Below are 15,555 nucleotides of genomic sequence, written 5' to 3' on the forward strand. Positions count from 1 at the left end.
TATTGGAGAAAACTGATGTGCAAACAGATAAATTATAATATGTGGCAATTAGGAGTCAAAATGGCTTATACAATAAGGAGAATCTGTTGACTCATGTAACTGAAAGGTCCAAGAGGTCAGACAGGTTTCAGGCATGGTTTGATTAGGGCTCCACCAATAGTTTGCTAGAAAGTATGTAACAACTGACTCTCTAGAGAACAAAGCCTTGATTTAAAGTGTTTGCCAATTTCCATGTTGTAAATATTCCCACCATGGCTTATTTCAAGCTACTAGCATAAAATCACTGAACACAGATTGGAAAGAGATGTGCACAATCACCTATGGCCCGATGTAGGCTAGTTTCAGCACACTATTGCCACCTTCATTTCTCTACAAGTTTCTTAATTCTTCCATCTTCCATATGCCAGTTTTGTCCTGATGATGCAACTAGCAACTGGGATTATACACTTTTTTGATGATGTCTAATGGAGGAGAACAAGTTTCTCTTCCTTTAACTATCAAAAAAATTCTGAACTCCCTGGAAATAATCATTGTACCCAAAGAATGTCACTCCCAACTGGCTTGGCCTTGGGTAATGTGTTTAAACAAGTAATAGTAACTACCTTCCAAGGCTCTTTACTTCACCTACCAAGTGCTCCTTATTGGATAGAACTGGCACCAAAATCACATAGGACAAGAAAATAGCTTGTTCCTATTTGTCCACTTTAGTGGTTATGCCAACAAGATTTTCCTTTCAGTTTGAAACTCTCATCCCCCATTGCTGGGAGGGATCATTGTTGATGGTTCATAAGTGAGTTCCTCAAGAGACATTGCTCTAGCCAAAAGGAGCTGTCTGCCCCTTTGGGAAAGAAACTGCCTCTAGTAGCTGGTCAATGGGTGGGTACAAAAGCCTGGCCCTGCCTCAATTCAGACCTCTCAGAAGGGACATCCCAGCTCCAGAGCTCCTGTGGAGGATCAGATGAAGCCTTTGCTGCAAATGCACAACAGGTCAACTTTTCCCACTGCTCCATTGGATTTCCCTCTCTCTGTTACATCCTTCCTTTATTACATCTGTTCCCCACTAACTCTCCTGCATGCAAATCTCAGTGTCTATTTTCAGGGAATACCATCTGCAATGCCCATCCCTGAACAGTCGCTGGGGTGTTCTAGATAAATCAAGGCTCATCATTGAAGGTGGAAGTGAGATCAGTCCCACTGACATCCACAGTTGTCCCGCTGTGGGGGAGGGTTTGAATGGATCTTAAGAGATACCAGCACTGTCTGCTACACAATACAACATGCTGAAGTGATGTAAAAGACATACAGACATTATCATAGTCCAAGAACGGCTATACTATAGATGCTAAGAAAAAAGAAAGCAGATCCTGACACACACAAATAATCACAGCTGGACCCGAATAGTATTACAAGCTCTCATAGCCAGGCCATTTTATTCTTTTGTTGGACATAAACAGTCTTACAGAACACCAACCTCAGATAAACTTACTCTGAACCATGATAAAGTGAAACAAAACAAGGTCACTGCATAATTTTGTCTCTGCAAAGACAAAAACAAGGTCACTGTGCCACCCATAAAACCCAATCATAGAATTGCCCTTGTTCTCTGGTGGTTTCCAATCTACAGCAAATTCTTGATTTCTTAGATCCTCCCCAAATCACCAAACCAAAATCCACATCTTATAATAAGTTCTGTGTAACACTGCTACGGAGATGCCCCCATGGAGGCATCTCCTACCTTGTTTCATTGCTGGCAGGTTCATGGTAGTCTTGGCTGAAGAGCACAACAGTACTCAATAAGCATGTGTGGGTGAATGACTGAGTATACAGGAGAGCCTTCATAGAGGAGGTGACCTTTGAGCTGATTCTTAAAGGATGGTTGGGCTTTTCCAGGCAAGTAGAATCAGAAAGAAGTCTTTCCAGGCAAAGGAAGTAGCATGTGCGAAAGTTGTAACACAAAAATGAGGACAATGAGTCCATGTGGGTGGCCTACGGGGTGAACTGGGAGGATGCTGGGACCAAATGTGCAGGTCCTTGAATGTCCATTTAATCCTGTAAACAGAGAGGACAGAGAAATTGTGGGTAAAGAACTCAAAATTTGAAAACTGTGAAAGGAGAATTACCTGAGTAGCCATAAACAACTTTTTCCCTAACCTTTCCTCTTGCCCCCAGCTTTTTTAAAAATATGGAATGGGGTGGGGAGAGAGGGAAAGATACTTGCTTTTGTTAAATCAAAATCACATATTTTGAGTTTTTCCAGTTTTCATAATCTTAACTTTAAGGTACATGCCTAGTAACATCAAGCCCTCTATTCCCTAATAATCATGAATTCTGAGATCTAAAATTTGGGCCCAACAGTGTAAATCCTGGTATGAATCCAAAAGCCCAAGAACCAAGAGCACAGATATCTGAGGGTAGGAGAAAGCAAAGAGCAAATTTGCCCTTCCTCTGCCTCTTTGCTCTACATGGGTGCTCACTCAATGGATTGGATGATGCCCACTTGCATAGCATAAGGTGATCTTTACTCAGTCTCCTGAATGAAATGCTAATCTCTCAGAGACATCCTCACAGATACAACCAGAAATAATGTTTTGCCAACCATGTGGATACCCCTTGGCTCAGTGAAGTTGGCATGTAAACTTAATCATCACACCTTGCCAATTGGTTGTGAGAGTAAAGTACTATATGTGTTTGTTAATTATAAGTCTTTTGAAAATGACAGATATCTGATAAATTGAAGTAGACTGAAATACCTTCAGTCTTATCAGTACTCCCTAACGCCAACCTAGACCACAATTACAGAGAATTTCATGAATATTTGGGAAGTCCATGTTTTCATATTTTTACTACATGTGTATCGACAAACCACACAAGCATTATTTTGTACATTTAGACATAAGTAGAATCACAATGTGTATCACTTTATGATGTGCTCAATATGTTTTGAGATCCAGTCTTTTTGTTAATATATGCAAAACTCTTATTATTCTGCCAGCAAACATGTATTATCTATTATCATTTTTATAATTATTTTTTAAGATTTATTTATTTATTTGAGAGAGAGTGTGTGCATAAGTGTGGGGGAGAGGCAGAGGAAGAAGGAGAGGCCCGACTCCCTGCTCAGCAAGGAGCGCAATGAGGGACCCCAGGATCATGACCTGAGCGAAAGCAGACACTTAACCAACTGAACCATCCATATGCCCCTATTTTCGTAATTATTAATATGTATATTTAGATCATTTCTTGTAATCACTTTATAGTAATTAAGCAGATTACACTATTTTTAATTTAGGTTACTTTCAATTTTTTGTGATTATAACAAAGAATACCCCATAGAATATCCTGAAACAAGTCATACTCACAAATACAAGTTTGTATTTACTTAAAAGTGGGTTATAAGGAGAATGCATTTTAAGTTTTGCTAGCTATTGTCAAATTGCTCCCTAAAATGTAACCATTAGTTCTCATAATCAATGTATGAGAATTCCTACTTTTCTAGATCTTTGCCAAACACTGTGTCAGATTTTTCAATCTGTTCACTAAGTGATATAGAACTTTTTTTCCCTACATTTACTGGCCATTTAAGGACTTGACCTTTCCTGGGGTCCCAGAACTGCTTGAGAATCTCCCTTAAAGAATGCACATGAGCACTTGCACACACTTTGTTATACGTATTGAGGGAATTCATAGACACCCTAAAGACCCTTGGAACCCCAAAAGGGTCAAATAATTTTAAGAAAGATTGTTTTAAAGGTTCCTGGATTCCCCATTAAAAATCCTATCTCTGCTTTCCAAAATGTTCCCTTTTCCCATAGCTATGAAATAAAGGATAAAGTCATTAATTTTAATATACAAAAGCTATAACTTGCCTTCAAACTGACACTGTTGCTACTTTTAAATCCCGAGTTACTACTGCAGGCAAACCCTGTGCTTCTAATCAACTAGGAGAGTGGGTGAAAGAATAAAGAAATGGAGTTACATGTAATGCAAAAAAAGACAAGAGGAAAGGAGAAAATTTAGGAAATTCTAAGTTATGCAGAAAATGGTACATAAAAAGTATCTACCTACTAAATATGAACAGCCTATGTTTGAAATGGCTTGTGTTACTAATTTAAATACATACGTAAGCTCATTTTTTTGTCTGTTAGATAGTTGTTTGTGTTTTGTTTTTTTTTAAGATTTTATTTATTCATGAGAGACATAGAGAGAGGCAGAGACATAGGCAGAGGGAGAAGCAGGCTCCCTGCAGGGAGCCCAGCGCAGGATTCCAGACTCTATCCCAGGACTCTAGGATCACACCCTGAGCGGAAGGCAGACACTCAACTGCTGAGCCACCCAGGCGTCCCTTTTGGATAGTTTTTTTAAACTTATTTTCATTGTTGTTATTAGATACTTTAAAGATTCTCTTGTGAAAAGCAGGAAATAAATTGTTTCCTCCCAGATCTAAATTCACATATGTGGCTACTACAAGATGAAGAAAATTGATTGCCTCAACTGCAAATAAGATACTTTCTGTTTAAAAACCCAGTACTAAGGAAGCCAGTACTAAAGAACTTGCAGAATATTCTGAGAGCAGTTAAGCATCCTTTTGGTATGAGAATGATGTTATTCTGATACATTTCTCCCCTTTCTTTTTCAGGCCAGCAGGTTTCAAGAGAGAGTTAATCCTTGTTTTTAACTAAGTCACACACAAATGCATTCCTCTTTGAGCTGTTCAAAGGCCAGCATCCTCTTGAACCTTTGGTCTAATTTGGTTCTATAAATGATGCCAGGAACAAGAATTAGGATCGGATTCTAGAACTTTAGAATGACTCACTGGTTAACTTTGGTCCAGCAACAATTGCAAAATGACTCAGTTGCTCTATGAAAGTGGGGCAGTGATGCTGGCTGCTTGCCTCACACAAAGAGATGCAGAAGAACCAGGGTTGGAGTAGGGGACAGGGAGGAGGCATTATGTGGGCGGGGAAGAGGAGGGTGCCAAGAAAGAACCAGAAGACCATGGAGTGGCCAACCTGACACAGAACTGAAGGAAATCTGTGAGTAGGGTGTTCTATAAACAGTGAGGGAAACTGAACCAAGCCAACCCCCTTCCCTTGTCTATCTGGAGACTAGCTTTCTACTTCCATGGGTAATTGATTGGGTTCAGAGTATAAATGATTGCCCAGGTTTTCTGAAACTTTCTGATGCTCATTATGTTGTTCCTTTGACCATATATTATTTCTCATATAGATTTTTCAATCTAGACTGTATGTTCATTAAAAATGGGAATTATGATTGACATATATGATTTACTTTATATATATTATATATTATGTAATATATATATAAACTAAAATGCCTGGAACTCTCAATATAAATACTATGTGTGTTCAGTGCATGAATTCTTACAAAAGGAGTCAAACAAAACACACACATATATACAACCAGCATTTTCCCCCAGGATTCAAGCCAGACAAAAGAACAGGGTGCAGGGTTATAAATAAATAAATAAATAAATAAATAAATAAATAAATAAATAAGGTAAAATGCCTGGAACTCTCAATATAAATGCTATGTGTGTTCAGTGCATGAATTCTTACAAATGGAGTCAAACAAAATACACACATATACACACATATACACACACCAGCATTTTTCCCCAGGATTCAAGCCAGACAAAAGAACAAGGTGCAGGGTGCTACTGGGGAGACACTTCTACTCCCATATTCATTCCTGCCTTATTATTTATGATATAGTATAGAATTGCAGTAATACAGACCAAGTAACCATGACTCAAACAAAATGTTTATTTCTCTCTCATAATGTGACTGCCCCATAGTGTCCAAACTCGAGTTCCTCCCACCTTTCTTAGGGTGTTATTCCCATCTGCATAGTTCAGGTAGCCCACTGCAACATCCACATCCTGGTTGAGTAGGAAAAGAAAGGAAAGTACCTCTTTCCTTGAAAGAATACATCTCTTCCCAACCCTTTGGCTAGAACTTAGCCACATGACCATACATCTGCAAGGGAGATTGGGAAATGTAGTTCACATTTTGCGTAGCAAAGGTCCAACTAAAAATCAGCATCCTCAAGCATCCTTCTGTGGTATTTCTCATAAAAAGCCTAACTGGAATCTAATCATAAGGAAACATCAGACATACCCAAATTGAGAGTCATTCTACAAAACAAAAATTGGCCTGAACTCTTAAAAAATGACAAGGTCAAGAGAGACAAGGAAAGGGAAAACAATCATTCCCAATTAAAGTAAACTATAGAGATATAAAGGGAGTATGACTCTGGGTTGGATCCTGGGTCAGGAAAAAAATTATTATAAAGAATATTATTGAGACAATTGACAATATATGAATTTGAACTGTCAGTTAAATGTTAGTATGTATCAAAGTTAAATTTTTTGATGTTATAATCGTATAGTGATTATATAAAAAATGTCTTTAAATACAAAAAGGGCTTTTTGTTAAATACAAAAAACAGGGTCTAGCAGTAAGAGGGCACAACTTGTTCTGAAATAATTCAGAAAATAAATAAATATATGTAAAAGAGAAAGAAAATGATAAAGCAAATGGGAAAGAGCACAAACAATTCATGATTGCATGTCAAAATAAACATTTAAAAACTTTTTAAAAATAAATAAATAAATAAAAATTAGTGTTCTCTACCAAAAAAAAGGGGGGGGGGGATGAATATTGAGGTAATTAGCCATTTCTGTCACACTGTCCAGCATCAAAAAACAAAAGTAAAAAGATGCAGATTTCCCAAAATTGCTAGGAAAAAAGCCCCAGTGGACTCAGAAGTAGCTGGCACTAGCTGGTATCATGAGTATGACATGAGTATGCAGTCATTCCAGATGTTCATGCAGGGAAAAAACCATTCTCAACTTTGTATATTTTCCTTTTAAAAGCCTGTTCTTTCTTGATTAATCTTTGATACTCTCAAATTTCCTTTCCTATGTCAAATTTGGTTTGACATAGAGTTTTCATACTACAGATAGAATTTAATGTTTTTTGACCTCTAGGGCAGTAAAAACCCACTTTGATTACTGTGTATACAGGACAAGAAAATTAATGCATTTGGTAAGAAATTGGGGATAAAGTTGCATTTAAGTTGAAAAATAAGAGTAAAAAGCCAGTGAGCATGCCCAGAGTGGGCATGATCAGACAACCTTCTAGTCAAAAAACAAAATTAAAGTAACGATATAATAGTTAAAATCTAGTTTGCTTCCTTCCACTTGCTAGATGGGATGATGCCTGATTCACAAATTGCTTAATAAAGCCAAATAGATTTTCAAATTTAAAAAATGGTTAAAATCTATTGAGGACTTACTTTCTACCAACTGCTTTATCTGCATTATCTTATTTAGAAGCTAAAATTTTAAAAAGTTGAGGAGGGTAATACTATTGTTATCTTCATTTTCAGCGGAGGAAACTGAGCTTAAGAGAGTTAAGTGATTTGCCCGTATTGCCCAGCTACCAAGTGGCAGACCTGGACTTGAACTCAGGAATCTAACACTAGTATTGGTCTTTAACCACTGGGCATACTGCCATGCTGGTGGAATGGAGGACTGTGAGCAATGTCCCATGCAATCTTCCTGCCAACCATCACGTGCATAGCTATTGACCCTGTCAATCATTCTATCAGCAAAGTGAGGGTAAGGGATCTAAGCAAAAGAAAAAAAGTTCCAACTTTCAGTATTTAAGAAGTTATCTTAGAAAATTACAGCCTCCATAAAGCCTTTGGACAATGAAAAAAATCAGAAAAACTTTAAATATATTAAAAATAGTTCTACATTTGATAATTTTCTTCTGTGATTATTAGTGTTCATAAAATTAAGCTATTCCAAGTGTCAGATCTACAAACATTTCTTGTGTCACATTTGCTACTTTTGTAATTTATCATGTAATAATTGTTGGTGGAGAGTAGACTCCAGGAAGATATGTCCCTGGCTTTATTTCCAAATTCAGACTCCAGGAAGATATGTGCCTGGATTTATTTCCAAATTCAGAACAGAATGGGTGTCCAATAATTATTTATTGAGTGGACCGATGTTTTCCTTCAATATATCCCTTTAGCATTATTTGCAACCTATTAGAAATAGTTAATATAAATAGTATAATTATATTATCAGATGTTGCTGTGCTTCACAATTTGATACTAAGAACATGCACTATAAAAAGTTTTGCTTAATCCATGTTAACTTATCACAGGAATTTAATATCCCCCTGACTTGTGTGCGTCTGTGTTCTCTGTGGAATTTCATTTCTATTAATAAGTTTGTTTACTGGACTACATTTTGCCCCCAATGTTTTGTGTGGTTGGTTTTAAATTTGACACCAGGAGATACGAAGGAGTCAAGTCATTAAGATCTCAAGCTGTTTCAGAACATGGCAATTAAGTTCTAAGAAGAATGACCCCAGGACCCATCTGTCCTTAATAAATCCATTCTTAAAAAGAAATTCCTTCTCCTAGTTATATTGATTTCTCCCAGAAATTCCAGGTGAAAATTCCTGAATTATTTTACCCTGGAATTCTTATTCTTCATCACCTAAGCAGACAAGAGTCCTACTTCATATACGCAGATGCCACATGCCTGCTAAAAACTCAAAGGATTTTACTTCCTTAGGATTTTTTAATGGTTGCCCTCTCAAATGCATGTTTGTTTTATAGCTTCCTTTTTTTGAACAAGCCCTCTCTTCACATCTATCTCCTACTCCAGATTTTCAGCTGCAAAATTATAAAGAACCAAGGATTTCCCAAGTGAGAATTGGCCATAGGCTTAAGTATATCATGTGAGCCCTTAGTCTCTGAAAGGATAAAAGCACCAGTGTCCATGAGGTTGAACTGAGGGCTCCTCCCTGAACACTCACTGGAAGAAAACATGCAGATTGGCTAGCTGGTTTTCTTCCACAAACTTTTTCCCCCTCAATTTTTTATTTTGAAAGTTGTCTAACCTTTAGAAAAGTTGGAAGAACAGTTTAATGAATACCTATGAACCTCTCACAGAAGTTAAACCATTATCAGCTTTTTCCATGTTCTAAATATTCCAAAGAATATTTTATTTCTTTTTATACACCTATATACTTATAGATGTACTCATTTACATACTTTTTACTGAACCATTTGAAAGGAAGCTGCAGAAATGATAATACCTCACCCCTAAATATTTATACTGTATTGCCTAAAAAAATGAATATTCTCCTACATAGCCATAGTACCATTGTCATACCCAAGAAATTTATCATAAATTCAATAATATATAATTCATAGTCCACAATCAAATATCCCTAATTGTCCCATAATATGTTTTATAGTTAAGCTTTTTTCTTTTCTTTTTTTTTTTGAGAGGGAGGGCTCCCCATATTCATTCAAGGTTCACACATTGCATTCGGTTATCATGTATATTTAGTCTTTTTAATCTAAATTTACATACCTCCAGCCCTGCAGGACCTTTTTGTTTTGCTGTTTTTCAAGTTTTTTGAAGAATCCAGGGTAGCTGTCTTGTAGAACATACCATATACTGAGTTAATCTGATTGTTTCCTTGTGATTCAATTCCACGTAAGCAATTTTGGCAAGCATAATACATTGTGATGCTGTTCCCATGAACTTTGAACAAACTCCAGAACAAGGATTTTATCAAGGCCTGAGTGATCAGATTCAAAAGAGTACAGAGAAAGAATGAGATTTAATATATACTGCTTTTAACAGAAGAGTGAGATGTCCAAAGCAAAATGAAAGATGGGGAATCCAAGATTCGTGTCCAAGATTATTACTAACTTATGTATGTTTGAAAGGGGCCCTTGTCATATCAAACCTAACAATCTTTTGAAATCATCAGAACTGAAATTTGGTTAGGGTCGGCCTTTGTCCTTGCAAAGTGGATAATTACTAATTTGGTGCAATTTCAAGAAGGCCGGAGGCCACTCTGTCCCACTCAGCTACACTACCTCTATTGTATGAGCAATGATTCCCATCTACTATTATTAATCATCAAAGCTCTTTAATGAATAGCTACTATATGTCAGGCCTTGTACTTAGTGTCTTATTCATCTCTATCTTACAACAACCCGATGAGGTAAACATTATTATTCCCATGTTATAGATGAGAAACTGAGGCTTAGTGATATAACTTCATCAAGGGTCCAAGCAGCATACTTGAGATTTGAATCAAAATCTACCTCACTAACTAAAGTTCCATAATCCCATGTTCCTCCTGGTGCTCCTCTATTCCCCAATCTCACTTCATTCACCAAATAGCTTTGTCTTCTCTCTCTGGATCATACACTGCACTGAACATCCAATAGCAGCATTTTATGCAAATAGGTCTTTCTAGAAATTAAGATATTATTGTTTGTGCCATGTCTACTTTGTGCTAGGCTTCTTGCTGATTGCTCTTACACATTTCCTCTCCCCAAGATCCACATAAAGAAGGAGTGTATTAATAATGTCCCGTGGTCACTCAGCTACCAAATGGCAGAGTGGAGACCTAAACCAGATCTGACCAGAGACCCGAGCTCCCAACCAAGATACTTTTCTGCCTGGTTGTAGGATTAACATGGCAACCCTGAACAATACAATGGCTCCAAGACTTGCAAGTGGTAATAAAAGCCAAAACATAGATTCATTAAGCTCTGAACTCCTCTGCCCCCATGCTGCCAGGAGCACAACTCCAAAAGAGACTCCCTAGAACATTCCCTTAAATGGGCCATTGGCTTATCGGCTCTCATGAGTAAATCACTACACAAGGCTCCTCCCCCACAGAAAAAATATTAGTCCTCCTGTATTCAGCAAGAACCAGGAGCCAAGGTACCACTAACGGGAAGTACACATACATGCACTATCTCTATTTGAATTTCCTCCTACACAAGCACTTTAGGATGATTAGGTCTAATAAAAAGATGCTTCCCTGCAGCTATATAGAGCAAATGTCTCAAACTAAATCTCAGAACGCAGTCTGACTACAATTGCTATGCCTACAGCAAGCATATCTCAAGAAAGAAACAAACAAACAAAAACTCAGCTTAGCCAAATGCATCCAACATATTCTTCAGTGCTTTTACTGGGCAGGAAGTCCAGAAGGTGAGGTTGGGGTTACTTTCTAGGGTGCCTGCTTTATCCATATCCTGGTCTTTGACAACTGTGCCTCATCCATGACTCACCTCTCTATCACAGCTGACGGGACCTAGAAGGATGTCAGGAAAGGAGAGTGAGGCAAGAAAGGAAGGGAAGCAAATACAATCGTGCATTACAGAGCTGGCTTCTGCTTGGGATCAAGCATGACTGATTACTGCTCCATCTCCCAGGACCATTTTCTGACAGGCCGCATGGGTGAATGCATCTTAGAACTGGCTCCAAAGAGAGGAATAGGGAAGAATTTATCTACTGGCTCCCATTCCCCCATGGCTAAAGGTTTTCTCCTGAGGTGTGAATTCCTCCTCACTTCCCACTTGCTTTACACAGGCACTGAGCAGGTCAGCATCAATAGAGAATCCCCAGGGTGGAAGATGAGAGACACCTGGGAAACATGTCCATGTCAAGTTGCACCTACAGAAAGTCAATGGGAGCACACTCAGAACCAGCAACAGAGACAGAACAAATAAGTAGAGGCTCTTGGGGTAGATGGGTCTGAGAGCATCTGAAGCAGCTCATAAGAGGTGTCTTATAAAACATCCCTGTCCTCTCAGCACAATTCCAGGCTTGCCCACTAGACGTTTCTATATGAGTGTCTAATATTAAGCTTTACGTGGTCAAAAGAAAACTTTTTCTCCCTCCCTACTCCAACATGCTCCTCCTACATCCTCCCTTTTTTTTTTGTTTTTTGTTTTTTATTTATGATAGTCACAGAGAGAGAGAGAGAGAGAGAGACATAGGCAGAGGGAGAAGCAGGCTCCATGCACCGGGAGCCCGACGTGGGATTTGATCCCGGGTCTCCAGGATCGCGCCCTGGGCCAAAGGCAGGCGCTAAACTGCTGCGCCACCCAGGGATCCCCATCCTCCCTTTTTTGGCCAATAGCATCTTAATCCAACCAGTTGTTAAATTAAAAATCAAAGAGTTACCACTAGATCTTCTCATTTCCTTACTACATTACCAGTATTTTGTCCTGTTGGCTCTAGCTACAAAATATATCTGTTGCCATTCCCAATCCACTCACTTCTCTGTGTCCACACTATAACCAACCTAACCCATCAATCACCATATCCCAAGTGGGCTCTTCTGGACTAACTGGCCCTCCTGCTCTTTACCCCTCCACAATATAATCTCCAAACAGCTACAGCCAGAGTGAGCCCTTTTTTTTTTTTTAAACATTTCATTATTAAAAAACAAAATTTCAAACATATACAAAAGTAGAAGTAATAATAGTAAATCAAACCCCAAATCAATGAGTATCCAATCATGGCCAATCTTGTTTCATTTAACCTCTAATTTTAAGGAAAATCTCAGATATCATATCATGTGATATATAATGATACGGTTTTATCTAAGTTTGCATCTCTTCAAAATAGGAACTTTAAAAGAAATAACCACGTTAAAGGAAAGATCAGTAAAACTTGCAAACAATTGTTTTAAAAACCCTAACTGCGTAACATTACAGAGTACTCTTTATAAAGGTAAAGCAGGTTACGTCAGTCACTTCCTTGCTGAAAACCTTCCAGTGGCTTCCAATCCTGCTTTGTATGAACAAAGCAAAACTCTTTATTAATGCCCAGAAGGTTTGACCTCCCATGACCCTTGCCTATGCCTCTGATCCCATTCCCAGCCAGGCTCTCTCTGTCCACTGTATGCCAACCACACTGGCCTTCTTTGTGTTCTACAAATGTTCCATGCCCATTCCTCCCTGAGAGCCCTTAGTTGATCTCTCTGCCTAGAAGGCTCATCCCTGTCATCTTCCTACACTTGGCTCCTTCTTGTCATTGAGGTCTCAGCTTACATGAAACACCTCTTGTCACCAGTCTCAAGTAGCCACGCAGTCATTACCACATTACCCTCTTCTAATTCTCTCCATAGTCCTTTGCCCATGACATATCCGGTGTGCCCTGGACAGGTTTACCCTTATTGTCAAGTATGACTATTAATAGTATCTTGCTGGCTCTTAAATGTGGGCAACAGATTTTATGGTTACCTTATTTGGAAGAATCTTACTTTTGTTTGACTTTGGCTTGTTTATTGTCTATCTCCTCCTACAAGGACATATGCTCTTGGGGTGCCTGAGTGGCTCAGTCAATTAAGCATCTGCCTTCAGAGGTCATAATTCCAGGGTCCTGGGATCAAGCCTCATGTCTGGCTCCCTGATCAGTGTGGAGTCTGCTTCTCACTCTTCTCTCCCTCTGCCTGTCTCCCCACACTCATGTTCTCTTTCTCTCTGTCTCAAATAAATAAAATAAAATATTTAAAATAAAAAAAAAGGATATATGCTCTTTAGCACATATTCTCTGTGCCTTTGAGCTCTAATCTATTTCTCCACTGTATCCACAGTGCTTGGTACTTGGGAGGTCTAAGGAAGGAAGGAAGGAAGGAAGGAAGGAAGGAAGGAAGGAAGGAAAGAAAGAAGGAAGGAAGGAAGGAAGGAAAGAAGGAAAGAAGGAAAGAAGGAAGGAAGGGAGGAAGGAAAGTAGGGAGGGAAGGAGGAAGTGGATGGGAGGGAAATCTCAGGCTCTGACTTTCCAGTTCCTGGTTCAACTCATTCTTTGTATTCTCTGTTTTTGGCTTCCATAATCTTCTATAAATGATCCTATTTTGCTTAACATAGAACAGATTTCTATGACTCACAACCAAGTAATCCCTGAGAGCTACTAATTTCTCTTAAGCAATTGTTCATTTTCTCCATTATAATATACTTTCTTCTGATCAGTTGTTAGGTTTAATTTAAAAAGAAAAAACTCTCATAGGAGCTATAGGTATGGATTGAATGATTATATACCCCCAAAGTTAATATATTGAAGTCCTAACCCCCAGTGCAATGGTATTAGGAGATAGGGCCTTTGGAAGGTGAGTAGGTCATGAGGGTGGAGCCTTCATGAATAGGATTAGTGCCTGTATAATAGAGACCCAGAGAGCTCCCTTGTCACTCCTGCCATATTAGGACACAACAAGAAGACAGCTGTCTATGAACCACGAAGAGGGCTTTCACCAGAAACTTAATCTGCCAGCACTGTCATGGACTTCCCAGCCTCCAGAACAGTGATAAATAAATTTCTGTTGTTATAAGCCACCCAGTCTATGGTATTCTATTATGGCAGATAGAACTAAGATAGCCTTCCTTCTAAAACTAGGAAAATCCACAAAAAGTATTTTCCTTAACCATAAGCCATTGAGAAGTTTGAAATTGCAAACAAGTGGTCTAAACAAAACTAATCACTTCTACTCCACAAACTATCATAAATATTAGTGACAATGGCAATAAAACTTCAGATCCTGATTATGCATGGGCCCATTTTTACAAAAACGTTTCAGTAAAATAGATAGTATGTCATCAAAACAGCAATAAATCCTTGAAATAAGACCCAGATTTTTTTTCACTCAAGCATGTAAAAAAAGCCTGTGCATGCCACTGCCTTCAGGTCACTCCATTTCAGGAAATTCATGCTTTAAATAATCACTGTAAAATTAAAGGCATTCTGTAAGGAAAAGAATGGTAGGAGTCTTTGTTCAGACAGAACAATATTAAAATCAAGCCTTGGTCTTGTTTTTTGTTTTGTTTTGTTTTGTTTTGTTTTGTTTTTTAACAGGAATGATGGGGGCTAGGTATTGCCCTGAACTTCAGATGATAGTTAATGATAGGAATGTTGATTTGTAGCATACAATATTAAGAAAAATTTAATAAACTCACTCCCCAAGTAATAGTAGCTCCCCAAGTATAGTAATAGAATAAAGAATGAGGTAACCACCTATTGGAGAGGACAACAAATTTCTACTGAAGAAATGTGCCTCAGACCACGTCTCCTTCAATCTCAGATCTACTGTCTTTCCTTAACAAAAAAAGAAAATGAGTTTTAGCAACCAAAAGAAAAACAGAGGGCCTCAGTATTGGCATATACACCTTTCTTTAGTGAGCCCACTCTCAGGAGAGCTAAGTTTTATTTGTATGAAAGGCACTATATATTCACTCATTTCATGAAAATTTATTGCCCTGATCTGTAATTTGGGTGTACAGTGGTGAGTAAAGTAGGCAAAACCTCTGCTTCATGGAGCTCACACTCTTGTGGTACCTTCAGAACTAACATTGCTCAAGTATCAGCCTATGTCACGCACCTTTTGAGGTAGCATGGCATAGACTTTGTTATCCATCAAAGAACCTGGGTTCAAATCCAGGCTTTATAACTTAGTAGCTCTGTGATCTCAGGCAAGTTACTTAATTTCCCTGTGCCTCAGTTTCCTCTTCTGTAACCTCATAGCTTTGTTGGGAAAATTAAATTACTATAGCAATTAACAGTGTAAAGCAATTAGATTAATACCTGACATAGAGTAAGCTATAGATGAATTTGCCATTTCTATTATTATTACTGCAAAGGATGGGATTGATTTGGAATACTTAATCAATGAATGTTATATACCCAAACGTGCCTGA

At 38.3% G+C, this 15,555-nt stretch overlaps 1 pseudogene; it reads right to left on the reverse strand.

Annotated features, from left to right (window-relative positions):
- LOC140602866 (malate dehydrogenase, mitochondrial-like) overlaps positions 1-15,555 on the reverse strand; it is a 282,291-nt pseudogene that overhangs the window by 132,172 nt on the left and 134,564 nt on the right.

This window comes from Canis lupus, chromosome 13, assembly GCF_048164855.1.
Source record: "Canis lupus baileyi chromosome 13, mCanLup2.hap1, whole genome shotgun sequence".
NCBI classification, from domain to species: domain Eukaryota; kingdom Metazoa; phylum Chordata; class Mammalia; order Carnivora; family Canidae; genus Canis; species Canis lupus.